The sequence below is a fragment of the Lepidochelys olivacea genome (assembly GCF_965140295.1).
Source record: "Lepidochelys olivacea isolate rLepOli2 genome assembly, chromosome: 6".
Taxonomy (NCBI): domain Eukaryota; kingdom Metazoa; phylum Chordata; order Testudines; family Cheloniidae; genus Lepidochelys; species Lepidochelys olivacea.
In genome coordinates, this window is record NC_140416.1 from 22,382,307 (window position 1) to 22,410,228 (window position 27,922).

At 44.9% G+C, this 27,922-nt stretch overlaps 1 long non-coding RNA gene across 2 annotated transcripts in view; it reads right to left on the bottom strand.

The window, feature by feature from the left end:
- LOC311522041 overlaps positions 1–24,203 on the bottom strand; it is a 92,565-nt gene extending 68,362 nt beyond the window's left edge. Inside the window, exon 1 of one of the 2 annotated variants that reach the window (XR_014712031.1) lies at positions 23,281–24,203. This is a non-coding gene — a long non-coding RNA (uncharacterized lncRNA). Of the gene's footprint in view, positions 1–23,250 lie in introns of both variants that reach the window. The other variant, XR_014712032.1, reaches the window with a different exon arrangement.
- Positions 24,204–27,922: the final 3,719 nt, after the last annotated feature.

Genomic DNA, 27,922 nt, shown 5'->3' on the forward strand with positions numbered 1-27,922 from the left:
AGACCCATCCTTTTGCACAAGCCTTCCCTCAGTGACAGGGGCAAAGGAATGGCTCGGGAACATTGCTCATGGATAAAAAACACCAAAACCTTCCCATAAGTAACAGCCACTGGAACCAGGACTGGTGGAGAGTAAATTTCCTTTGAGGTCAAAATAATGACATTCTTAATGTAGCTCTTGATGGCCTGGGTATGATGGGCACATTATAAATCATCATCAGGCAGGTAGGCAAGGGGTGAAAGGAAGGACGGATGAATACATCAGATAGATAAATAGAGACGAGGAAGGGCCTGATTCACTGCTGCATTACTCCAGTTTCAGCATAAAGCCAGACTAACCTAGTAGTAAATCGAGACCAAAGCAAATGGGGGAGAGAGAGAGAAAGAGATGTGGATAGATAAATAGATACTTTAAACCATGAGTCTCACTTAGGGCTGGTCTTCACTGAAAAGTTAGGTCAACCCAGCTACATTGCTCAGGGATGTGAAAAATATAGTAGTTAAGTGCCGTAGATAAACTGACCTACCTCCCAGTGTAGACCGCGCTAGGTCGATGGAAGAATTATTTTGTCAATTTAACTACCACCTCTTGGGGAGGTGGATTAACTACAGTGCTGGGAGAACCCTGCCCATCACTGTAGTGTTTTACGTGTAGACAGAGCCTCGCGCATCTACACTACAGCTTATGTCAGCATAACTTATGTAGCTCAGGGTTGTGAATATATCACCCTCCCGAGCGATGTAATTTACACTGACATAAGCACCGGCGTGGATAGTGCTATGTCCAGCAGCGTATTAACGCCTAGGCTGACAAGGCCTAGGCCTAGGGGAGACAAATTTTATAATAGCAGCCAGAGGCTACTTTCCCCGGTGCCGGTTTGCGCCCCCCACCCCGCCCCAACCCCACCCCTTCCCTGCCCCCTCCCTGCCCCATCCTCTTCCCCAAATCCCCACCCCAGCCCCGCCTCCTCTCCTGAGTGTGCCGCGTTCCCCCCTGCCCCCCTCCTTCGCGAAGCTGTTTCGCGCACAAGCACTGGCAGGGAGCGGGGAGAAGCAGGACCTGGCAGCGCGCTTAGGGGAGGAGGCAGAGTCGGAGGTGAGCTGGGGGTGGGGGGGCCGGCAATTATTTCTGGGCCTAGGGGTGGCAAAATCATTAATCCGCCACTGGCTATGTCTTTGGCAGAGTTTCTCCCACCGACATAGCTTCTACCTCTCGCAGAAGTGGTTTTATTGTGCTGACTAGAGGGCCACTAGAATGATGTAAAGGGTTTTTTGTAAATAAGTATCAAGTCTTCTAGTCGATGGGAAGCACTGCTATAATGATAGGGCTGTGTGTGTGTTTGTACATACAAATACAAGCGTATATACATATATGCACACACTCTCACAGGCCAATACCTACAAAGGAAACAAACTTGTTTTCTTATTATTACACCAAGATCCAGGCAGCAAAAACAGTCTGCTGTATAAGCAAGGAGGCTTTTGCTCAGGATGGCTGCCAAGCCGACATCTGCATTGGCTACTACATTGCCTAGTGTGGATTCCACCATAGCTCTCTAGTGAGTCAGTCTCCAGCCAATCAGAACATAGCTTGTCAGCTCCCCAACCAACCTAAACAAAACTTCAGTGTTTTCTGTTCATTCCTTCATCCTTTAAAGAAAAATATCACACACACACACACACACACACACACTGCTTCCTGCCATGCTGAACTGGTACAGCATATTAGTCTAATGAAGGGATACTGCTGCTCATGCATCACTCACAATCCTGCCAAAACAAGGAACAAACAGTCCCTACCATTTGGATGGAACTGCTTGATCTGAACTTTTCAGAGGCTTATAATATGAAAATTCTTGAAAGGAAACATTCTTTCCCCCCTGCTACCTCCCTGCTGTTTATGAAGCTATGGCAGATGTGACTAGAACAATGAAAGAGGAAAGGGCCATAAATAGTTCTGGCAATTGCCGCAGCTCTACCTCCACGAAAAAGCAGCTGGGCAGGTAGTAACACTGCTGGCTTGCAGTTATACTAGGCCCCAAACATTGATACAGGGCTCCTCATGCTCTGCATAAGATCATGAAAACTGCACTCACTTGAAGCCCTTGATTCATTGAGGGGCCTACAGAAGCCTACAGCTGGCCAGGAGAAGTAAAATTTGTTTCCCACAATTGTTGCAACAGGTACTAATTAATTATCCATTTCTCCATGATTATCTTAACCTGCTATGCACCTGGGAGATATAGATGTATATAATCCAAATTAACATAAATATCTGCTCATCTGGGTTTGGTAACCTGGTACTAGCTAGGTGGTGAGTTGCGATTGCAGCTCCAGATTGGCTAAAGTTTGCACACATCCTATTATATCTGTTACCTGGTCACCACACCCTCCCGTTCCAGCCTGCTTGTTTGTTTCATTCCCTTGTTGTATCTTGTCTTTTAGATTATAAACTCTCTGGGTCTGGGAGTATCATTTTTCAACACGTTTGTACAGTGCCTAGCACAATGAGGCATCAAGTGGTTGGCCTCTGGGCACAATAAAAAAAAATTAATAATTAATTGCAACTCTGAAGCAAACATCAGAATTTAGGGCAGAGTGAGTGACCTAACAAGTAGGTTTTATTTTTGTCCACTCTTTAAATATCCCTTATTTTATATTATGTGATGGGATAGAATCTCTATCTAACCCATTTGATGTAATTTTCTACCATATATGTTGGATTTAACCAAATTATTGAGAATGTACAACTTTCCTCCATGTAACCTGCTATAGGTAGCTCTGGTCAGTAGAGACCTGTCAAGGTTTTGGTACTCTCTGGGTGTAAAGACTAGGAAATATTCTGAATCAGAATTGCAAAGCTGCCTAATGGGGTTGGCCCAAACTGGGCAGCTTTGAAATCCCAGCCCCTACTTTTTGATTCACTCTTTTACATTTGAGTAAATAAACCAGCAGCCTAGGTCAGTGCCTAGGGCTAAACAATGTCTGTCTGTCCATCTATCTAGTGTTTTCTGTAGTGTGTAAATGCTTCCTAGGTAAGTTAGAGCTGAACAATGAGGTGTCCTTTAAGTGCACTAGGGAGTTTTCTGCTCTTCCCCTCTTTGCGGATAAGAAAGCTGTGCTTTTATCATCATACTGGATGTGGTGGAAATATTTTGTTGGACAGCAGGTCCTGAAAGTGTCCAGACTCTGCATTAGTCTGATTTTTCCATGGAAATTCTCCTAGCTGAATCCCCTTGACTGAGTGTGTTTTAATCTCCAGCTCTCACGTGGCTGCATTCTGGTCTTTGTTGATTGCTTTGCTTCAGAAGAGTGTGGAAGTCTTGGTGTTTTTCACAGGGAGATGTAGGTGCTAATGCCGTTGATGGCCTTTCAGATCAGGACCAAGGTCTCAAATGAGCAGTAGAAGCATCCTGGGGGCCACTCTTTCTCATATTCTGTTTATATGCCACGTTTTATTTATGTATTTAAAATTTATATTGTAGTGGTGCCTACGTGCCCAAACCAGGCCAAGGCTCCATTGTGCTTGGCACTTTCTGAATCCATGTCAGGTGGGTCATGATATCGGCTGCTTTACAGTAAGAGAGAAATTAAAATTCTGTGAGTAGGCAGAGCAGCAGTGTGGGGACCTCAAACACGTTGGAGTTCGGTTAAGTATCTAATCGGGCAGATGCTCAGTGCACTTAACTCACTGAAATCAGCACCTCACCGTATTTCCTATGCTTCATGCAGTGGTCAGAGCTTCCACACACTGAGCCAATGGGATCCCCTGGTCCTGTTTGTTCAGTATCGAGAATCGCTCCTACTACTCCAGCACTGGGCCACAAATGAGGGGGGGGCATTCTCCAGTGGGAAGCGTATTTTTAACTTTTCTTTTCATAGAGTTTTTATCCGTGCCACATTGCTCCAGCAAAAGAGCTTAACTGTGATTAGGAGAGCCCAGCCCCCCCTCCCACAGGATGAAAGATGAGTGGGCAATCAGTGCTTGTTTTCTTTCCCCATTTCTTTGCTTCATCCGCCTATTATGGCATGTCCTTGAGACTGTAAGCTCCTTGGACCAGGGACTGTCATGATACATTTGTACAATGTCTCACAGCAGTTCTCAGACTGTGGGTTGGGACCCCAAAGTGGGCTGTGACCCCATTTTAATGGTGTCCCCAGGGTCTGTGTTAGATTCCCTGGGGTCTGGGGCTAAAGCTGAAGCCTGAACCCCACCAACCTGGGTTGAAACCAAAGCCCAAGGGCTTCAGCCCAGGGTGGCGGGGCTCGGACTCCAGCCCCCCTTACCTACCAAGAGCAGTGGGGCTCCATCTCCAGTTCCTCTCCCCCACATCCCGCTTGGGGTCATGTAGTAATTTTTGTTGTCAGAAGGGGGTCGCGGTGCAATGAAGTTTGAGAACCGCTGGATGGAGCCCTGACCTGGGTCAAGGCCTCTAAATGCTCTGGTATACAAATAATAGACAATAATAAACTTGCTTTATGATATTCAATTTCTGTATTAGCTTCTTGCTAGCACCAGATTTTGCAAATGTTGGCTAGAGCAAGAGCCACAGGCCCAGGTCGTATCCAGATAGTGACATGTGAGCTGCTTCTCTCATTCAAATTGGGATTTCATCTGTCTAAGGTGCTTGTGTGACTCCCATTACTGTAGTGCCTGAGCATCTCGCAACTTTTAACATATTGATTCTCATATCTGTGAGGTAGGAAAATGCTATAAACCCCACTTAGGGAACTGACGAGAGACTAAGAGGAACATTTTCAACAGGACCTAAGTGATTCAGAGACTTTGGCACATATAGTCAGATTTCTAAAGGTATTTCGGTGCCTAAAAGTGCAGACAGGCACCTACCAAGATTTTCAAAAGCATCTAGGTGCCTAACACAGTTTGATTTCATCCATCTTATTAGGAGCCTGATACGGCCTTCAGCCCATCAACCATGCCAGCCTCAATTGTACATTATCCCCTTCTCCTGCAAGTCGCTTCACACTTACTCCCAAACCTCTCCTTCTGCACAGGGAAAACTCCCAGTTAATATCCATACAGCCCTCCCTGCACCCCCATTTTCTCCAAGTCCCTCCTTAAAACTCACCTCTGCCATAATGCATACAGAAAACTGCCCACGGATAACAGGTATGCTGTTGAGTACTCTGATTACAGCTAATGACTGGCTACAAATTGTTCACACAGTTATTTGGTGCAAAAACATCCTGTTAGTTTTGTTGTTCTTCCCTTTCGCCCATCCACTTGTTTGGTTTCTTCCACCTATTATGTCTTGTCTTTAGAGTGTAAGCTTTGTGGTTGAAGAACGGTCATTTACAATAACTATGAGCCACCTGTATACTTGAATTGTTATCTACTATACAAACAGTGAGATGCTGACTGAAACTATTAGTATTTATATTCATAATTAATTGCAGGTGCAAAAAATATGGTCACAGGTGCTTAAGGATGCGAAACTGCTCACAAGAACTAGAGGCCGATGTGAGCCCCCCTGAAAACTTTTCCTTTATGTTTCTTTAGGGGATATTACAGACTCATAGTTGTAATTAGATAGTTAAAAGTGAAAGATAGTTAACATGGCAAGCTATATTTTTGCCCCCTTTGTAAGTACAATAATTTTAGTCTGTGGAACTCATTGCCACAAAATATCACAGAGACAAAGAGCTTAGGGGGGTTCAATAAAGGTTTGGACATTTATATGGATCACAAGAATGTCCAGAGTTGCAATAATAAGGATTATAAACAAAAATGTGAGTTATGGAAGAGATGTAAATCCTCCTGCTTCAGGACATGAATTCTGACTATGAGGGGCCAGGAGAAAATTTCCTCTGTTCATCACCACCTGCTTCAGGGTTTATTGCACCTGCTTCTGAAGTATCTGGTGCTGATCACTGTCAGAGAGAAGATACTGGACTAAGAGGACCACTGGCAATTCCTATATTTCTATGACCTTTCTTATGTTTGCTCTCAGGACAGAGGAGAATTCCTTTGGGAAGTCTGAATGAAATCTGATGTCATGTCTGAAGCATGGAATTTAGATAAATTACAGTTTTGACTAAGTCTTTGCCCACTTATAACACTAACAAGGCTGGTTTGAAAATGCTCAGATGTGGTCTGCACATATTCCATTATGAGGACCAGTATTTGAAGTGTGTTTGAATATATTGGGTTCAGAAATCCAGAAAGTGAATAATGTTTGACTCTCTTAATCTTTTCAAGCTCTGTGAACTGATCCTAGAAAAGATGAGAATCCCTGTCAGGCACCTGAGACCATTGGAACAATCACAGGCACCCAGTGCAGATTGTAATCTAGTCCCGGCAGTCAAAACCAAAGCACAAACATAGAAGCCTAGAGAAGCCGTTCCCTTGATTTCTGCTTTAAGCTCAGTTGCTCGTCAGTCTCCTGGAAGCATTGTGACATGCTGCTGACGGCACTGGCTGCATCCGTGAAAATTTCAGTGTACTATGGAGGGTCATCGGGGTATTGTTGACACTAGGGCCTGTGTCGTCTCACCACCTTTCCAAGGGGTCTCATGTAGCTCTTGAGAGGAGAGGAATGACTGGTGCAGATGGAGTGCTGTGCTGTCTACCCCAGCTCTGTCCTGTGAATAGGTCAGTAGCATCCCATGGTTGACTCTGTTGAAAGCTACATGGAGGATTTTCAGAAGTCCCTTAGGGTTCATTTACACAGCAATAAAACCCCCCACAGCAGCAAGTCTCAGAGGCTGGGTCAACTGACTTGTGCTTGCGTGGCTGGCGCTATGGAGCTAAAGACAGCAATGTAGATATTCAGACTCAGGATGAAGCCTGGGCTCCAAGACCCTTCTCTCCTCACTGAATTTCAGAGCCTGGTCTCTAGGCCAAGCCCAAAGGTCTACACGGCTATTTTTAGCCCTGCAGCACGAGCCCAGCAAGACTGAATCAGTTGACCCAGACTCTGAAATTCATTGCTGCAAGGTTTGTTTTTTGGTTTGTTTGGGTTTTTGCTGTGTAGCTGTACCTTTAGTTACGCAGGAGCCGAAGTCTTATTTTTTAAGGGACAGGCACCTCAGCATCTGAGTCTTGTTGAAAATCAACAGAACTTACGTTGAGCTGGGTGAAATTTTTCAATCTATACTTTTTTTTCAGTAAAAAATACCACTTCAGGTCAACTGAAGCATTTTGTGAACTCGTGTCGATTTTGGCAAATTGTTTCAGTTGAAAAAAAAACAACAACAAAATCAAAATGTTTTGTTTCAACATTTTCTGAACAAATGTTTTGACTTTTATTTCAAAATTACCTTTTGTTTTGAAATTTCCTTTATTTAAAAAACAAAAACCCTTAAATGAGCTCAAACTTGAAACAAACCATTTTGTTACAAATCAAACAGACTGCTTCATTTGACCTGAAACAAATCTTTTATTGACTTTTTGGTTCACCAAAACTGTTGTTAATGTTTTGCTTCAGGTCAACTCCAAACAATTTTTTTTCTATCTTTCAGAACTGCCAGTGAACTGAAAAATTAGTTACTCACACAGATCTACACCCAAGTGCTTACAAAAAGAACAAGGAGTCCGGTGGCATCTTAAAGACTAACAGATTTATTTGGACATAAGCTTTTGTGGGTAAAAAAACCACTTCTTCTGAAAATGGAATTTAGGCTCCTAAGTCACTTAATGGCTTTTGAAAGCCTTACCTGTAGCCTCTGTTTTGATGAGGAGGTTGTCTCTCTCCATTTTTAAGAAGCACATTAGAACCATTTCTTTTTCATACATGGCGTTTGTCATGAACCATCTCATTTATTACCTTCTCTAACTTTCTATTCCTGTTTTTCTTAAGACACCCCTCAATTTGTTTTATATTTTCTTAAGACACCCCTCAATTTGTTTTATATTTAGAATCTCCGGATTGTTTTATTTGTGTTTTGAATCTGGTTTATATTGGCGATTTGTGAGTCTCTGCCCTGAAATGTCATGATAAGGCTGGGTCTCTGAGTTCAAGGATGTCTCTGACGTCAACCACCTGTTGAGCTCTGTGAAGTCCTACACATCGTTGAGGCCACAGAGAATTCTGTTCCTTCACACACGATAAAGCATCAGCCCTCTGCTCTGGTATAACTATAGTGATGCGGAAGCAATTGCTGGTCAGAAGAATGCTTTTGATAAATGGAAGTACTCCCACTTTCCTTCTGCATGGACCAGATATCTCCAGGCCAAGAAATTACTGAGCATATCATCAGGTGTGCAAAGATGTCCTTTGCACTCATTCCTGGCAGGAAGATAGCTATTGAAAGGACACTGAAGCCAAAAGGCCTCTGGCCAAGTCTGTTATCAGTGCTGGATTCCCATGTTTCTCCCATGGAGCAAAACAATCATATTTTTCAGTTGACAGAGGGCAAAGCTCAACAGGATTTTTTTTTCTAGGAATTATCGAACGGTATCTTGTTACTCCTCTCCCTGTCAGGAAACAGCCGCAGTCCCCTGCACATGGAGTAAAAGTTGCTACTGAGCGGTCAGTTAAGAATTGTGGTCCTTTACTAGGCAATTGGCTCAAATGGTAGTCCGTGAAGGTCAACTGAAAGAGCGAGCTTTGGATATTATGAAAGTTCTATGCAACCCTCTTGCACTCTGACTCGGGAAGTGTTTGGAAATCTGTTAGCACGGCTGTCACACCTAAGAAGCAGCAAAATCCCCCTCTGTGCAATCTCTAATACAGGATCTGTTTTATTTTATTGGAAATGTGCACTGTATTTAATCTGGGGGGGGGGGGGAACGTGTTTGTAACTACTGTTCAGTGTAGGTGAAAAGTCTCCCTCTCTGCTGGATTCCCAGAGGCTACGTATCTGCGACAGCAGCTGTGCTCTTAGCTCCGAAGGCCCTGGGTTCAATCCTTGTTGACAGGCATCATACCCTCAGCACCAGGTGATAAGCTGGGATGATTGCTATGGATTGTAGGATGGTTTCTGACTGTATTTGGCAAAGAGGCCTTCTAGTGAGGGTTGGATTCTTGCTGAATTGGTGTAATCCTAGAAAAGAGACAGCTCACTCCAGTAATAAGGGCCTGATACGTAGGAGTGCTAGCAGAAAACAGAAACTTTATTTTCTGGCAACAGTATCACCCTCTAGGTCAGGGGTCTAAAAGTTATGCTCTGTTCCATGACAAGGCTCAGTGTCTACTGATTCTAGGGGCTACTGCTAATGACTACTGCTTCCAAGGCTCTAGCGTTCCTCTAGGGTGAGCCTCTATTAGCACACAGAAGTGATACAGGAGCACCTTCTCCCTCCTGATAAACTCCTGTTCCCCTGAGGGGGGTGACATTTCCCTTCTCAGTTTTGACATTGCACCCTAGCAATAGCACCGTCCAGAAAACAGAATCTCCATCCCATGGAAAATTCCAAGGTTTTTTTTTGGGGGGGGGGTGGAATTGTCCTGATTTTGGATGAAAAGTAAAAACCTAGAAATGTTTCACTAGACAGAAATTTAAAAAAAAATCACACACCGGGAGAACCGCCCTTCAGGGAGAACTTTGAGTTGAAAGAGGCCTCCCAGGCGGAGCGAGGGTGCCATTGTTTTGATTTTCCCAATGAAAAGCTTAGATTTGGGGGCAAAACTGACATTTTCCTGCAGAAAACGTGGATTTGGGGAAAAGAAAATAATGCCAATGGAAAATTCCCAGCCAGCTCTGCCTAGCAACTACATATCCTCCCACCTGAGCAAATACACTCACAGGGACCTGCCCTTTCATAGCAGCCCAGTAAGTTAGGCTTCTGAGCCAGGTATATCACAAAGGCATTTGTCTTGACATCATGTCAGCAAGCAAGATGTGCTGAGGCAGATGCCTCATAGAAGTCTGGGCCTTCACACAAGCCCTGCAAGCTAGAGGCTCTGAGCCAGTTATGTCACAGAGGCATGACATCAGACATCGGCGGGAGAGATATTGAGCCGGTAACATCAGAGGCCTGTATCTTGATATAATCCTGCCAGGCTAGGAATGCTGAACTACTGGTGTGTCAGAGGCCTGATACTTGACACAAGACCAGAAAGCCGAAGTTGCAGGGCTAGTGACATCACAGTAACCTGTCCCTGGACATCACATCAGTAAGCTAGAGGTGTCGAGCCAATGACTGCATACACAGTTGCACTTTGATAGCAGCCAAGCATTCTACATATGCTAAACCGTTCACTTCAGAGATGCTTGTACTTTGACATCAGCCCAGCACCCTAGAAATCCGGGAGTGGGGAGGGCATTTTGCAGCCCAATTCTCTCTCATCTGTTGCAAACAGATGGCGAATCCCCCATTGTCTTTCTGAGGCTACTTCTTCACAGTCTGTTCTCCAAGGCTTTCTCTGCTCTAGACTGAAATGAGGGGGCTTTGACAGCCTGTTTGGAAAGCCTATTCCACTTGCAGTAAGTAGCAGGGCTCAGTTTTTGGAAATCTCTTCTGACATTTCGCCTAACTTTCCCCCTGATTTAACATTTCATTCTATTATTCATTGTTATCCTCCCCTTGGGCCACCCTGGAACAATTTCCTTCCCCTCCTTGGTGTTTACACCCCTCGGTTAATTTAAAAATAAATGGCAAAAAAAAAAAAAAAATAACAAGGCACTGACAACATTCAAATATATTACTTGGCTCTTTCCTCTCTATCATTGTCGTAAGAGGGCTGGCTGGGTACCAGACTCCTTGCTTATTACCAATCTTAACTACTCTACTGGGCCTTGAAAAATAAAACCTTATAAAAGTCACTAACTAGATAGGTTCTCCCATTTGACACAGTACAAGCAGCAAGGGGATCTGTGTGATTTCCTACGAAGCCTACTGTTCTGAAGGGGAGCTGTTGTTTTTCTTGTAAGGGAAAGGGATTTCAAGGTCATGGAATGAATAAATGATCATATGTGGCTGCAACTTGTCTTGTTACAGAGAGAAGGAAGCATAAAAATCACTCTGCAAGCTAAGAGAAGTGCTCTTGAAAGTATGGTCCCCTGCCCATCCCCCTCTGTGGTAGGAAGGGGAATGCAGACCTACCCTTCCTGGTTCGGTAATTCTGATGCAGGAAGATACAGAAGCACATCCCCATGGTTCACATTCATGATGAAAAATGTCCTTGCTTAATTTCCCTGCTGCAAACAAGCATGAGCCCTTTTTTCTTCACCTGAAAACACAAAGTTCTCTCTTTCCCTTGTCTAATGCAGTGTAGCTGTAGCTGTGTTGGTTCCAGGATATTGGAGAGACAAGGTGAGGTGATATCTTTTACTGGACCAACTTCTGTTGGTGAGAAATCTCGTCTCACTCACCAACAGAAGCTGATCCAATAAAAGATATTACCTCACCCACCTTGTCTCTTTTCCCCTGAGCCACTGATGCTAAAGGTGCTTTTGGGGACTCTGAATGTTATGGGATACACACATATTGACCCCTCCAGAAAACCAAGTGGGAAATTAATGGCTGGATTTCCTGTTCTTCTTGTGGATTTGTTCAACCAGCCATGTGAAATGGCTGTTCATGAAGGCTCCAGCTGGTGTACCAGGGCCTGCATTTTTCCCTACTGGGGAGATCTGCCTTTAAATCTAATTTAGATCACAAGTGAGTTTTGTGTTCTCAGCCTACTGCCTAGATTGTTTTTCTACCTCCCCAAAACATCATATAACCCAATGTCCCTGGTACTCTCCAGGGCCCAGGACTAGGAGGTGATGTAACAGGTTGTCTGATTCCCCTGTCTTGGGATCTATCATATTCTTTCCATGGTATCGTTATATGAACTGGAGAGAGTGGAAATCAAAAGCCTTTAGTATCCAAATGGAGGATCCAGTGTGTGGGCATTGAGAATCACCAGCTTCCTCCAAGTGCAACGAGAGACAGCATAGCTCAGTGGGTATGGCTACACCCTGGGATTCAGAAGACCTAGGTTCTTCTCTTGGCCCTGCCACTGACCTGCCATGTGACTCTGGCCAAGCCATCTCACCTCTTTTTGCCTCCCACTCTCTGCCTCTCCTGTCTATGTAGATTGTGCTTCAGGGTAGGGACTTTCTCTTACTATGTGTGTGTGTACAGAGCCTAGCACAACGGGGCCTTTAGGCACTGCAAATAAACTGAAGAATAAGTAGCAGTTGCTGGAGAAAGGTAATTCTGTTTCATGGAGGATTTAGCTATTTCAAAATTTGGTTTTCCTCTGATTTGGAATGAAAACAAACATTTCAGAATTCTCTGTGAAAGGGGATAGAGGCTTGGCCCTAGGTCAATCCACTAGGTGGGCAGTCCCAAAGCCACAGACGCTGGAAACCCTCGGGTCCCTGGCCTCGCTGACTGGCTCAAAGCGGTGGATCCTGGAAGTCCTGGTTCCCTGATCTTGGGGCAGTCCACGTGGACCCTGGAAGCCCAAGGGATCCAGCAGGTCACCAGGTGGGCTGTTGACATAGGTGGTGGGTGTAATAGGCCAGGGCAGGCTAAGCCTCCCCTGGCACAGTTGCAGCCACCAGCTGCCAGTTGTGGGGTTTGCAAGGGGAAATTTTTGCTTATTTTCATGCACCGTGCAGGTTCCAGGGCGGCTGAGGAGGCGGTATGTGCTATTCAGCTTCCTGGGTTCATCAGCTCAGGTTCTCTGGGAGAGACATGAGATTTTTCCCACAGGGCGCATTGGGGTCTCAGGAGTGGAGGTGCTGCGCAGCTGTGGGGGGCTCCAGCCGGCCCGGGGGTCTTCCTGCTGTGCGGGGGCAGGGGGCTCAAGTGGAAAGGGTGCGGTCAGGGGGACCCGCCTCCCCGAAGGGGGCTCCGCCCAACACCCAGGGCTGCTCAGGAGCTGTGTGGGTGAGCTGGGAGGAAAGCAATCAGGTTTCTATCAGAATCCTTTTGAATGCTGCTTGGTTTCCCGAGGAACGTTGTTGATCGAACCTTCCTGGGGAAACATTTCAATTTCAACAAATCAGCAAATTCTGACAAAAAACTCTTTTGTCAGAATTTTTTCAACTAGCTCACTTAATAAAGGGTGGGTTTGTTTGTTTGTTTTTTTCATCCCTCCAGGGTGTCATGAGAGTTTTTCACAAAGAGGGAAGCTGATAGCCCTCATTTTCCCTGGCTAGGGTTCTATATCATAGAATCATAGAATATCAGGGTTGGAAGGGACCCCAGAAGGTCATCTAGTCCAACCCCCTGCTTGAAGCAGGACCAATTCCCAGTTAAATCATCCCAGCCAGGGCTTTGTCAAGCCTGACCTTAAAAACCTCTAAGGAAGGAGATTCTACCACCTCCCTAGGTAACGCATTCCAGTGTTTCACCACCCTCTTAGTGAAAAAGTTTTTCCTAATATCCAATCTAAACCTCCCCCACTGCAACTTGAGACCATTACTCCTCATTCTGTCATCTGCTACCATTGAGAACAGTCTAGAGCCATCCTCTTTGGAACCCCCTTTCAGGTAGTTGAAAGCAGCTATCAAATCCCCCCTCATTCTTCTCTTCTGCAGGCTAAATAATCCCAGCTCCCTCAGCCTCTCCTCATAAGTCATGTGTTCTAGACCCCTAATCATTTTTGTTGCCCTTCGCTGGACTCTCTCCAATTTATCCACATCCTTCTTGTAGTGTGGGGCCCAAAACTGGACACAGTACTCCAGATGAGGCCTCACCAATGTCGAATAGAGGGGAACGATCACGTCCCTCGATCTGCTCGCTATGCCCCTACTTATACATCCCAAAATGCCATTGGCCTTCTTGGCAACAAGGGCACACTGCTGACTCATATCCAGCTTCTCGTCCACTGTCACCCCTAGGTCCTTTTCCGCAGAATTGCTGCCTAGCCATTCGGTCCCTATTCTGTAGCGGTGCATTGGATTCTTCCATCCTAAGTGCAGGACCCTGCACTTATCCTTATTGAACCTCATCAGATTTCTTTTGGCCCAATCCTCCAATTTGTCTAGGTCCTTCTGTATCCTATCCCTCCCCTCCAGCGTATCTACCACTCCTCCCAGTTTAGTATCATCCGCAAATTTGCTGAGCATGCAATCCACACCATCCTCCCGATCATTTATGAAGATATTGAACAAAACCGGCCCCAGGACCGACCCTTGGGGCACTCCACTTGATACCGGCTGCCAACTAGACATGGAGCCATTGATCACTACCTGTTGAGTCCGACAATCTAGCCAGCTTTCTTCCCACCTTATAGTGCATTCATCCAGCCCATACTTCCTTAACTTGCTGACAAGAATACTGTGGGAGACCGTGTCAAAAGCTTTTGCATATCCTTGGGGCATAGGGTGTATTTCTTTCCGGTTTAGAGGGAAGCTGGTGTCAGGGGATGCTCTGTTCCCAGCTTTCTTTCATTCTTTCCCCCTTCTCCTCCTGCCCCCATTTATATTTCTAGCTGAAAGCTCTGATCAATTCACCTACCTCTTTTTCTTTCATTATGTCCTGTCTGAAAACGTGAGGGAGATAACGAAAGAAACCTAGGGTGAGTGGCAAGTTTCCAGGCTGCTGCAGGCTGGAACACTTGCTTTTAGGTACTAGGCCCGTGGAATCCTGAGAACTGCCTGTATTTAGCAAGAGGCTGAGACTGTGGTGGATACAAGTTGCTCTGCTGTGGCTTCCGCAGCTCAGGATCCATGGAGGCCACAAGCTAGACCCTACTGGCATGAATTTTATTACAGCTGACACACAGTCTTGAGCCTTACAAAACCAGAGGTCTTTCCGTTTGTTTGTTTTTTTAATGTATACAAATAAAGGGTATGGTTCCTTTAAAAAGGTGAATGCTGGCAATTACCTAGCTAAAAAAGCCCTCTCATAGACCCACTGCTTTTATTTAGGCTGAGATGTTGAGTGAGGACAGACCTGTAGAAAGCTCTCCTGAAGATTCCCAATTAGCTTATTCCAGGTTATGCTTAATAGTGGCTACCTGTATTTTTTGGCACGTTGTTTTGGTTAGTTTTCTTATTTTAGTTTAAGATCTTGGGTTAGTCTCTCTACACTGATGTTTGTTTTCTTGACATGACATAGTTAAAATAAGTAAACTGGAGACTCTCTGGAGTTTTGCATTTTCAGCTGGTGCGGAAGGGTAGTGCCCGTTTTCTACAGCATGATTAGGGCAGAATTTGAAGAGCTGTAGAGGAGTTTAGTGACAGAAAACCAGGGGGAGCTGCAGATTTGAATTGAGGTGCACAGGAAAGCTGGAGCAGGGAGTGGGAGGCTTGCACCTCACCTCCCGTTATTGTGGCTGGCTTGAGAACCAGTGAATTGAAAATGCACACACCCAAAAAAAAGCCTTTCCTGGTTAGATAGGACACAGTTGTGTTCCTGGAGACATCCCAAAGTGAAAAATAGGGCATAGACTGCAAAAAGAACTATACTGGGGCAAGTGCAGAATTAGGCTCCTTATCAAATGGACTATTATGTCATACAGTCTACAAAGGAAAGGACTTCCCAAAGCCTAGAATACAAAGGATTCTTGCAGCAGACAGGAAACATGACCAACTCATTCTCACATCCACAAAGTATGTTCACTTATTAAACAGCCAGTAGGCTATTAAAATCTTGCAAAAAACGGTTCCCTAGAGTAAGGAAAAGTAGGAGGCCTGACAGTAACTGCTTTTCTGCTGCTGCTATTTCTCTTCATTATTCTGAAGGCCATTATTTTTGAACATTATTTCATTTAAATAAAAGATTCTATTGAGCAGCATGGCCTTCCTTCAGACTTAAACAAGGACAAGACAAATCCAAGCAACATTGTTTAGCAAACAGGCTTGTCATTTGACCCCGGCAAATACTTAAAACAATCTTCTGTAACTAATCACTTGGAATTCTGAAAAATACCCATCCCACCTTTCAGCTGTTAGCAGGAAAATTCATAAAAAGATATTATGGAAATGGCAAACTATAAAAAAAAACCACAATGCTGAAGAATGTCCAGAGAGCAAATGTCAAATCTGCACTGTACCAGCTTTGGGGCTGAATCAGGGTCACATTCATCCATCCTTGAGGCAGAAATATGCCGTAGGACTTAGAGAACCAGTCTCTTAGCTTGAATTTCAATTGATCATCAGTCTTTTGGTTAAGGCATTGGGCTGTGATTCAGAAGACAAGGTTTAAATTACCCATTTTGCCCAGACTTCCCATTTTACCATTTATTTCTCCATGCCTCAGTTTCCCATTTGAGATAATACTCATCCTAGGAGTGTTGTGAGGGACTTGGAAACCATGATGATAGGGTCTCTAGAGGTACCTAGATGGTGCCCTTTTGGTCCAGTAAACAAACTACAGACCCAGGCTTATTCTCCAGAAGGACATGGGCTGGTTTGAGGGCAGCAATGGCAGAATGGGGCTGGCTGTTCATTTGAAGCGTGGCTGGATGGGTGGGGCTGATATGCTGCATGTTTAGCCTGGGTTCTTTTGTTGGGTTTGTATCTTTTTATGTAGAAAGCACTTAAAAGCTGCAGGTAATAAGCATCAGAATAAGGAACATGGACTTCAAAAAGCCAATTTTAACAAACTCAGAGAAGTGGTAGGTAAACTCCCATGGGAAGAAAATCTGAGGAGAAAAAGTAGTTCAGGGAAGCTGGGAGTTTTTCTAGGAAACAATAATATTAAAGGCACAACAGTAAACAATCCCGACGCAAAGGAAAGATAAAGTCAGATTGGCATCTTACTGTTTTTCCTATCAGGAGCTCTTTAGTGACTTGGCAATCAAAAAAGAATCCTTAAAAAAGTGGAAACATGAATAATTGCTAAGAAGGAGTACAAAAGTATAGCACTAGCATGTCGGAACAAAATCAGAGAGGCTACGGCACAAATGTCTTACACCAAGAAAGGAACAAAAAAGGCAATAAGAAGAGGTTCTTTAAATACATTAGGAGCAAGAGAAAGATGAAGGAAAGCACAGGCCCTCTACTTAGTGGGGAAGGAGAGCTACTAACTGGTGACAAGTAAACATGTTTCTTTATACAAATAAATATCCCACTTAAAAAAATTGTATATGAAGCATCAAGCTGGAGCAAGCAATAGACAAATCTAAGAAACAAAACTGTAAAAAGAGAGGAGCATGATGGTGGAGGAAATAAAGGTGGTTAGGTGGAGGAAATAAATGTTAGGTGGAGGAAATAAAGCAACTGGTCATCTCTAGACACCAATACCTTTCCATCACAAGGATAGTCAAAGTTCCCTTCCTGATACCTTCCTACCCAAAGGAAGAAGAGTTCCCATCTTGATACCTATTCAGCATACAATTTCCAGACCAAGGTTCATCAGCATCTGAGCACGTTCAGTAAATGGACTCATCGCACTGTTTGGATATAGATGTTAAGCCAGGCATTTCTGAAGCAGTCTCTTATTTATTATTTTGTATTGCAGTAGCACCTAGGAATCTAGTCAACACCATGAAATCCAGAGTGGTTTTGTCTCTTTAAACTTCAAATACTTTTAAACGACTTTACATTTATGACTAAAGAGACCTTCACATAGACATTAGCATTACCAATGGAAGAAACATGTCATATCCTTACATACATAAAGTGATCAGATTTCTGGAAAATTTGTCTTCTTGGGCCAAGCTGACATTGTCTGAGTCCTTCAGACAACTCTGCTATAGCCGTTTGTTTCCAGCATGTCATGGTTCAGCTGATGAGCTCTCCTCTGCTATTCTGGGAACGTAGGTTGTGTTTCCCTCAATGGCATTCATTGTCAACATAAGTCCACTGGGAGCCCTAAGCCACTTCTCCCATTGTCTATTGTCTTGTAAGCATATTTATAAACCAAAAAACAGCACAATTAAAGCTAATAAAATACTGAAGTGGAAATTGCAGGCAGCTCAATAGCTCATTTTCTACTTCAAACCTTGCAATGGTGGCAAGGGATGGCTGGTTTTGGAGGCCATGATCTCCATTTTCTCTATAGCATCCAATACCATAGTATTTAATTGCATTAGACTTATTGTTGTCTACTTATTTTATAGACCTATCCAATGTATGCATAGCCCTCAGTGTCATGTAATAGGGATTCTTCTCATACTTAAAGGACTGCTTGGGTCAAGGTTGGGCAATATTAAGGTTACTGATCTCCAACAGGCTATTTTATATATAAATAAATGGGTGGTAAAGAAATTCTGGTGAATGTCATTAATGTAAAATGCAAGTTTCTCCATTGCCAAGATTCCCAGGTTTTATTAGGCCATTCTAAGAAGAACAGCAATGCTGTCCTGGTCCATTTTATAGCAATGAACTTGCTTAATCACTTAGCAAAGTTCTTGGGAGTCAGTTCACATGAAGGAGACTCAGCAGCAAATATCTCAGCAAGGGTCCCCAAACCCCAGCAGCAAAATTTTGGCCCCAAAATGGTGGCATCTGGAGGCAGGACCATGACTGATTTTCAGCCTCTGGTGTGGTCGTATAACTCCCGCTTCCCACAGCTGCTTCAGCAAGGGTTGGAGGATGGTTGCCTTTTGGAAGTTTAGCCATCATTTCCACATTCCTTTGTAAAGGATCCTTTCCCTCTTCATTAGTGTCTCCTGTGGCAGCAGGGTACTCATATGAAAAGTCAAGGTGGTCAGGAGCGGCAGTGGTTCTAGATGAATAGGCATTTCTCCAGAGGAAAGCTCAAGCAGCACGTGAAGAATGAGATGCAGAAGATATAGAATAGCCTCCCTCGGTGCTGGCCACTTTCCAGTAAGAGAGTTTTACCTGCAGATCTCAGAGGACAAAGGAAGGGGATAAATCAAGCAGTCACTTGTAGATTTCTCAAATATAGAGGCTAAGGCTGCTTCCCAGATTCTGATGCTGAATTTGGAGAGAAGAATTCCGATGAGTTGTTAATTCACCTGCCCCAGAGTCCATGAATAACAGTGTGCGGCGGGGAGGGGGGCAGCAGCAAGAGGACATGGAAAGGAGTAGTGACCCACCAGCAAGAGGATGAGAGTGAAAGTGAAGCCACCTCAGTCAGGGGAGGCAGCTCTGTGGCTCAGGAGATGGAGCAGCCCCATCACACTCCAACTGCTCCGACCACTGTTGCAGACGCTACTGCTTTCTCTCGCCTCTGTCACTACTGACGCTGCCATACCTGTTCACGGCACGCTGGAAAAGGGCTGAAGCTGCACAGGTGTCCCTGTTGTTAGTTAACTGGTTGCAAGTGCACTGTTCAGACTCCATAACACCAGCAATGCAGACCACGGACGATGCTATTTGGGCACTAGGCAGCAGGGTCTAATTCTCCTGTTGGTATACGTGCATCAGCTGTCCTCTTTGGGCAATTCTGCTTATACTTCTTCGTCTAAACGCTGCCTGCTCTTTTGATCCTGCTGCTGGTAGCATTTGTAGCCAGGTGATGCTACTGCTCCTGCCTGCCGATCCTGGCCTAAATTCCATGATCTTCTTGTTTATTGCCAAGCCGATACAATGGGCTGGCATTCAAGTTACTGGCACGCCTCTGAAGGGATGTGGAAAAAAGACATTTCACCTCACAATCATAGCAGGCATGTGGGCCAATTATTAGGCCACTGACACATCGGGCCAGCACATTGCTCTTCCACTGGAGTTGCACTGAGGTGACAGAGCAAAACATGGGTCCTACCTAGGCTCAGGTCAGCTCTGGGCAAGGGAAAGGTGGAGGCCACCAGCTTGATAGCAGCATCCAGTAGGTGCACGTGCAGTTTCCAAACATCACACCGGTTGCAGAAGCAGGAGGAGATGATAGATGGGAAGTTTGAACTGAACCTCTTCTCCCCCGCCCCCTTCCCCCCCCCATGTTTATTGCTGATGGCAATAAGGCCAGTGTGGTGGGTACAGTTCATTATGGTGGATTTGGTTATGCCCTGTGATTTGCTCAAAATTTGGTGGGAGGGAATTCCATTCTCTAAAGACAGCAAACATTCTTCTTCCACTAGGGGAGTCAAGGAAATTTGCAAACACTGGGGGAAAAACGTTTTCGGTAGCAGTTGAAGGGACTCTGTCTCCTTCACATATGTAGCCTTCTGCCAAATTCTGCTCTGTTACACCTAGTGCAACTCTGTCAAAGTCTGAGGGTAGAATTTGCTCCACACCTTGTACAGTACTTTAGGAGCCTTGTAATCTATACCTTAAAGGTGGGAGGAACTCTTTCCTGAGTGGTTGGGCGTGGTGGTACCTCATGTCCAGACACAGGTCACTGGGAAACCACATCCACCCCTGGGTCATGCAATGTCAAATTAGATCGAAAAAATGGAAAGTTGGGTTCAAGCATCATTGCCATGCTGTTGACTCCGCTAGCATCAGGTCCTCTTCTCGCTCCTCCTACTTCTCTATCCCACTTTCGCCAGAATGGGGAACTAACTGGACAAACGCTGTTTGCAGAATTTTGCTGCTTGATGTTAGCCAGTAAAATTCTAGCAGCAATTTTACTGGCTAACATCAACCAGCAAAATTCTACCATCTCCAAGGAAGGAGGGAGGTTGAGCAAGGGGAAGTCATTGTCGCTGGGTGACAGAAAAAAGTGGAACAAAATTAATTGTTTACAGCAAATGAGAAAATAGAAGGGAAACACTTAAGAGGCAGAAAGGAAGTTCCAGGAGCAGCTGTGGCCTCTACTGTCTGTCTCTGACATCCCTCCTCTCACTCCCCACAGGGGATGTTTAGGTTGAGAGAGAGAGTCTCTCTTTATTTTTAACACGACTGGCGCTCTACTGCCCTTGGTGAAACCTTCGACGTTTCCTGTCACATCCTTGAGCCCTCCAAGACCAGTTTATCCTGGCACACGATCTGATGTTCCTCCAAGCACCCTCATTTGATGCAGTGGGAGAATAATTGTGGAACGTGCTTGTCATTTCTATTGTTTTGGAAAGAAGGAACTGACTTCAGCTCCTTGAGGGCTCCCCTCCCACCCCGCCCCACGTTTCCTACTCTGCCCTCATTCTATTTGTTGGCTGCTTTTGTGTCTGTTTCACTAGAAGGGGGGAAATCATCAATTCCAGAAGGATGGTTTAAAGCTGCTCAAGACTCTGTAAAGGTTTTTACTTTCTTCTCTAACGGGAAAGAGATTCAGCAACTTGAGCTGGAAGAGCAGAATGGTTAGAACAGCAGAACGTTGACTGGGGGTGGGGTGGGTGACTCATGCTAAACTAGATGAGGTAGCACCACTAAAAGTTACGTGATAAACAAGTCAGGGTCCTAACCTCAAGTGTATTCAGAAATCAAGATTTCCCCAGATAAGTAAAGACAATCCCAGCTCCATCACCCAATGTGTTTTCTATAGGAGTAGTTCCAATTAAAGATGTTACCTCACCCACCTTCTCTCTTTCTCTCTCTGCCTTACACACACACTGCTTTCAGACCTTCTCTCAAAACATTGCTGTAGTTTTACTGCTTCATGGCACCAATGGCACGTCAGTGCATAGGAAAGTACTGGACATGCTTTTCTGGCCCAGCTCAGTCCTAACCCACTGCATCCCTTGCAAAGAGTATGCTCTGGTGGTCAAGGCACCAAGCTGGAGACAGGAGAGCCATGTTCTTTTCCTTGCCCTGTCACAAACATCCTGGGAGACCCTGGGCAAGTATCTTGGTGTGTCTGGGCCTCAGCGCCTCCTCTGCAAAATGGGGAAAATAATACTTCTTCTCTGTCTTGTCTATTTAAACTAAGCTTTTTGGAGATAGGGGCAGTACGATGTGCTTATGCAATGCCTGGCACAACAGGGCCCTGTTCTATAGCCAGCAGCTCCTGTCATATTCTACACTGATGCTCCTTCTGCATACAGTGACTTCTGCACGGAGTGACACCCTAACCACCCTCACTGAGATACATTTGGATTCTCTCCATCTTTGTGGGAGAGCTATAACAACAATGGATGTGACAATGCCAGAAGCCTGTTGCTACCATTGAGCCTATTACAATGGAGCCCATTGTTTCCACAGTGATAGCTACTTCTTCAATTCTGTGTGCCTAGGTTTCTAACCTCCTTCTGACCTTATATCAGCACAGACATGTTGGTCTATGGTGGTGGTAATGGGGGCACTGTTGTAGGAAGTGGACATCAGCCAAAGGCCAAGTTTGCTTTGCATGAAGTGGAGAAGCAGGTCTCATCCAAAGGTCTCCAAATGAAGCAAAGTATGCTTCATCTCAATCCAGATAACCTGGCATACAGGGAGTGGCACCTTGTAGAGGCTACATTTCTATACTAAAATACAAAGGCTGCCTCTTGGTCACCACGGGCCTATAAGTGAAGATCATAATACAGCGTGGCTCTGTGGAATCAGTCTAAACACCACCCATTGTGTGGTGGGAATTACAAGGGTCACAGAGAGAGGTATATGGCAGCATTGAGATGCCCAAAGGCTGGTAGAAGCAGATTGCTTTGTTAATAATGACCATTCATTCCAAAGTAGATGGGATGGCCCCAATAAAACTTCAAAGTGACAGACAAGCAATAGCATTAGTGTTCTTTTCAGGTCCTCTTTCCCAACAGGCTTCTCTCAAAGCACCTTCTAGCACAACCTGAACTGGATACTAAAGATGTAGAAAATCTGCATTTTGGATGTGGTCACAGTACAGTTACCCAATGACTATCTCCTCCCCCATTCCCCCTGAGTTTTATAAAATCAGACAGATTAAAATCTGTCACGGCATGGAGAGCTGGGAAGCAAATTTATTATTTCAAATTTCATAAAATATACAGCTCCTACAATGGGGTCCTGGCTTATGACTGAGATGTGCCCCTTCTGGTGGAAAGCCTTTCTGTAGAAGTCAGACAAGAGTCAGATGGCAAATGCATATGCGTGGGGTGGCTTTGCACCATTTTGGGGTGGAGAGGGAAGGACCATAAAAGCTTATATTCTAGTTTTAGGGAGTTGTAACTTGCCTTTAACATTTCCCTCTGTGCCAAATTTCTTCATTTGAAGTCTCCTTGGGCATAAAAGCGTTTTTAACACCATTGTTTGAAAATAAAATCAAATGGATTTTTCTTTTGACATTGGTCACTTTTCAGCCTTTTTCTGAAATCGAAAAGATATAAAAGCTTTGTGGCAGCAGATGCCCTGATTGTGTTTCTATAGCTGAGGGAAATATTTTCAATATTTGATTGAAAATAACAACTTAATGATCATTAATCCATAAGGTGGATTGTTAGCATGTAGATCATAATGAAACACCAGCAGTGTGATTTAAAAACAAATACAAGACAAAAAGGAAGGCACGGTCCTTGCCCTAAGGTGCTTACCATGTAATGTGTCCTGCACTGTGAACTGCACAGTATATGAGTGTTAGCACCCAGGGTAAACAGAAGGGCTTGTAAAAAGGTTCACTGTCTGGGATCTGTCACCATTAAAGCATTACCTTTGGGTGTTAGATGGAAAGTGTACTCACAGAAGTCCAGTCCTTCCAGCAGGAGCATTTGGCGTAAATCTAGCAATGACAGACTCTCAGCTCACCCGCTGAGGCCATCAGATTCTTTCTCCCCTTTTCAGAGTTCCAAGTAAAACCAACAAACCAAGGTCCGCAAAAGAGATTAAACAAAAGGGCAAAGGGAAAAAAAGAAACCTGTAGACAGTTCTAGCCAGCATATTAGCCTGTCTTTCTTCAGAGGTGCCCTGGATGGGCCACAATCTGATCCAAATTTGTTGGGCCTCCAGCACAAGTTGTAGGATTTAGTCTGTTTCCCCCCTGTGTAGCACAGGGGATCTATCCCCGCTTTCTGTGAGGGCAAATACTCTGCTAGCCACAAGGCCTCTTCCTGGGGGCTGGGAAGCTCAACATCCTGCTTCCATCCCAGGGCTGTCCATGGCCAAGTGGCGCTTTCTCCTTTTGAACGCCTCCTCCATTCCTGGCATGACTTGCAGGTGTGGTGGGCTAGGCAACTCCAGCCCAAAGCAGCTCCTGAACCCCTTCCATGCTGGTGTAGTGTTTATACACCCAGTCACAGATACTTCTCTTTGGTAAAAAGAAAACTCACTCTTTAAAATGTGCTGCTATATATTGATCCAAGAAAGGCGCCATCACATCTCATTCTCCCCACTCATCCCACAGCAGCTCAGAGGCAAGGTGCAATGGCAGCAAAATCCCATGTTTAATACCTTTTTTTTCCTCCATTTTTGCCTCCATTTTTCCTGGCATCTGAAGAAATGGAACAAAAGGCACCACACCCTGAAGAGCTGGTGGGATATGACCTCAGAAGCCTGGTGCCAAGGTTAAGGTCAGATTCTAGTCTCCCCTGGATTGGAGTCACAGTTCTATGACTTGCAAGACAAAGTAACTACCCAAAGTTCTGGTTCAAAAGACAAACTTTTTTTTCTAAGGCTTGTCTCTCCCAGCTTGTGAATGAGCTGCCAGCACTGCAGACAGGAAGCGGCTGTTCTGTAAAGGTCAAGTTGGTCAGCAGAATACATTACATTGTGTAAACACTATGCCCCTGAGCCAACAGAATAGTTCCAGGGGCATTGGCCAGTTGGAGACCCTGCTGCTGAGGTATCAGAGAAATTCCACTAGCAGGGAGCTCTACCGCAGAGCTAGCGGGGGGAAGTTCACCACTGCAGGCCAGCTTAGACTCCACAGCTGTACTCCATCATCAGCTCAGACTGGGTCTCCAGTTCCCATGAGTATGGGCTGGGGTGTGGCAGATGAGAGGGTTAATGACAGGTGGTCAAAATACTGGAAGTTTAGTGTTTCCAAGCAAGCAACCTGAAATTTACCTAACCAAAATATTGATTCTTCTTGGTTATTGAGCATTGGGAGCCAAATCTTCAGCTCACCCACCCAGCCCAGTGCACTGACATCTTTGTAGTGACATGTTCCTTTTGAACAAAGTTCCTTGAATTCTTACAAATTCCTAGTATGCATTGAATTCACCCAAATAAAAAAAATTCTCTAGCTTAATAAAAAGAAGGTAGAGGTGTGACTTGATCGCAGTCTGTAAGTGCCTACATGGGGAACAAATATTTAATAATTGGTTCTTCAATCTAGCTGACAAAGGTATTATAAGATTCAATGGTTGGAAATTGAGGCAAGACAAATTCTCTCTGGAAATAAAATGTCCATTTTTATTAGTGAGGGTAATTAACAATCAGAATAATTTACCAAGGGTTGTGATGGGTTCTCCATCATGGGCAACTGTTTAATCAAGATGGGAAGTTTTTCTACAAGATAAGCTCTAGTTCGAAAGGAATTATTTTGGGGAAGTTCTATGGCCTGTGTTATGCAAGAGGTCAGATGAAATGACCACAATGGTCCCTTCTGGCCTTGGGATCTAGGAACACTCTGGCCTGAGATATACAGGGAAAAGAACCAAATTACCCATAGGTGCCTCTGGAAAGACACGGAAAGACTCATGGAAATCCCAGGCTACCTTGTTAAATAAAGTTGCTAGATGTAGGTTTTGCCTTGCGATATGGTACCACCAGCAGCATTTGTCACCACATCACCCAGTGGCTGTTATTGTAACATCTCATTGTGAAGTTCTTGCTCTACGGAGGTAGTTGTCCTGTATCGACATCATTCACATCCTGGTTTGGAGGATGAACAATCTTTCTCAACAGCTTTCCTATGTGGATTCCCTCCAGGCCTTATCTTGTGTCTTTTACTTTTCTGTATGTGTGCAAACCTCCTTGGGAGACCTGCTACCAATGCCATAGGCTGCAGTGTCACTAGCTTGCTGATGACACTCCTTATCCTTCCTAGCTGATGCGACCAAGACCACCACACAGATGGCACAATGCCAGCAAGAGCATGAAAAATATCCCTCTGAGGCTCGAACCAGGGGAGAAAGAAATCATGGAGTTTGGGAGAGGGAAACAATTTGAGGACCTAGCTAAGACATTGACCTTTCCCTCTATCGAGTGCATCTGACGTGCAGTTGCCAGAGCAGTGAATTGCCTTGAGGCATTAGATTGCCCTCCACTCTTTAGTAACCAGATAGCAACAGGATTGGCTTTTTTTTTAGTCATCTGGGATTTCCTTGCAACTGTCCTAGGTGAAAAATAAATAACAATAAAATATGTGCTAGGATTACACCACCACAGGAGATGACACTCTCTCTCTGGGCATCTAATAATTCATGGAACAGCCAGAAACAAACCTTATGGTGCAGTTACAGCTACCTTCCCTCTCTCTGCGGTACGAAACTGCAGAAAAACCTGAGTGTCTCTGGATTAAGTTTAGAAGTGTGTGCAACAAGAGTGATGTAGTGGTGGGAGTCTGCTATAGACCACAGGACCAGGGGGATGAGGTAGATGAGGCTTTCTTCCGGCAGCTCACGGAAGCTACTAGATCGCATGCCCTGATTCTCATGGGTGACTTTAATTTTCCTGATATCTGCTGGGAGAGCAATACAGTGGTGCATAGACAATCCAGGAAGTTTTTGGAAAGCATAGGGGACAATTTCCTGGCGCAAGTGATAGAGGAGCCAACTAGGGGGGGCGCTTTTCTTGACCTGCTGCTCACAAACCGGGTAGAATTAGTGGGGGAAGCAAAAGTGGATGGGAATCTGGGAGGCAGTGACGATGAGTTGGTTGAGTTCAGGATCCTGACGCAGGGAAGAAAGGTAAGCAGCAGGATACGGACCCTGGACTTCAGGAAAGCAGACTTCGACTCCCTCAGGGAACGGATGGCCAGGATCCCCTGGGGGACTAACTTGAAGGGGAAAGGAGTCCAGGAGAGCTGGCTGTATTTCAAGGAATCCCTGTTGAGGTTACAGGGACAAACCATCCCAATGAGTCGAAAGAATAGTAAATATGGCAGGCGACCAGCTTGGCTTAATGGTGAAATCCTAGCAGATCTTAAACATAAAAAAGAAGCTTACAAGAAGTGGAAGGTTGGACATATGACCAGGGAAGAGTATAAAAATATTGCTCGGGCATGTAGGAATGATATCAGGAGGGCCAAATTGCACCTGGAGCTGCAGCTAGCCAGAGATGTTAAGAGTAACAAGAAGGGTTTCTTCAGGTATGTTGGCAACAAGAAGAAAGCCAAGGAAAGTGTGGGCCCCTTACTGAATGAGGGAGGCAACCTAGTGACAGAGGATGTGGAAAAAGCTAATGTACTCAATGCTTTTTTTGCCTCTGTTTTTACTAACAAGGTCAGCTCCCAGACTGCTGCGCTGGGCATCACAAAATGGGGAAGAGATGGCCAGCCCTCTGTGGAGATAGAGGTGGTTAGGGACTATTTAGAAAAGCTGGATGTGCACAAGTCCATGGGGCCGGACGAGTTGCATCCGAGAGTGCTGAAGGAATTGGCGACTGTGATTGCAGAGCCATTGGCCATTATCTTTGAAAACTCGTGGCGAACCGGGGAAGTCCCGGATGACTGGAAAAAGGCTAATGTAGTGCCAATCTTTAAAAAAGGGAAGAAGGAGGATCCAGGGAACTACAGGCCAGTCAGCCTCACCTCAGTCCCTGGAAAAATCATGGAGCAGGTCCTCAAAGAATCAATCCTGAAGCACTTGCATGAGAGGAAAGTGATCAGGAACAGCCAGCATGGATTCACCAAGGGAAGGTCATGCCTGACTAATCAAATCGCCTTTTATGTTGAGATTACTGGTTCTGTGGATGAAGGGAAAGCAGTGGATGTATTGTTTCTTGACTTTAGCAAAGCTTTTGACACGATCTCCCACAGTATTCTTGTCAGCAAGTTAAGGAAGTATGGGCTGGATGAATGCACTATAAGGTGGGTAGAAAGCTGGCTAGATTGTCTGGCTCAACGGGTAGTGATCAATGGCTCCATGTCTAGTTGGCAGCCGGTATCAAGTGGAGTGCCCCAAGGGTCGGTCCTGGGGCCGGTTTTGTTCAATATCTTCATAAATGATCTGGAGGATGGTGTGGGTTGCACGCTCAGCAAATTTGCGGATGATACTAAACTGGGAGGAGTGGTAGATACGCTGGAGGGGAGGGATAGGATACAGAAGGACCTAGACAAATTGGAGGATTGGGCCAAAAGAAATCTGATGAGGTTCAATAAGGATAAGTGCAGGGTCCTGCACTTAGGACGGAAGAACCCAATGCACAGCTACAGACTAGGG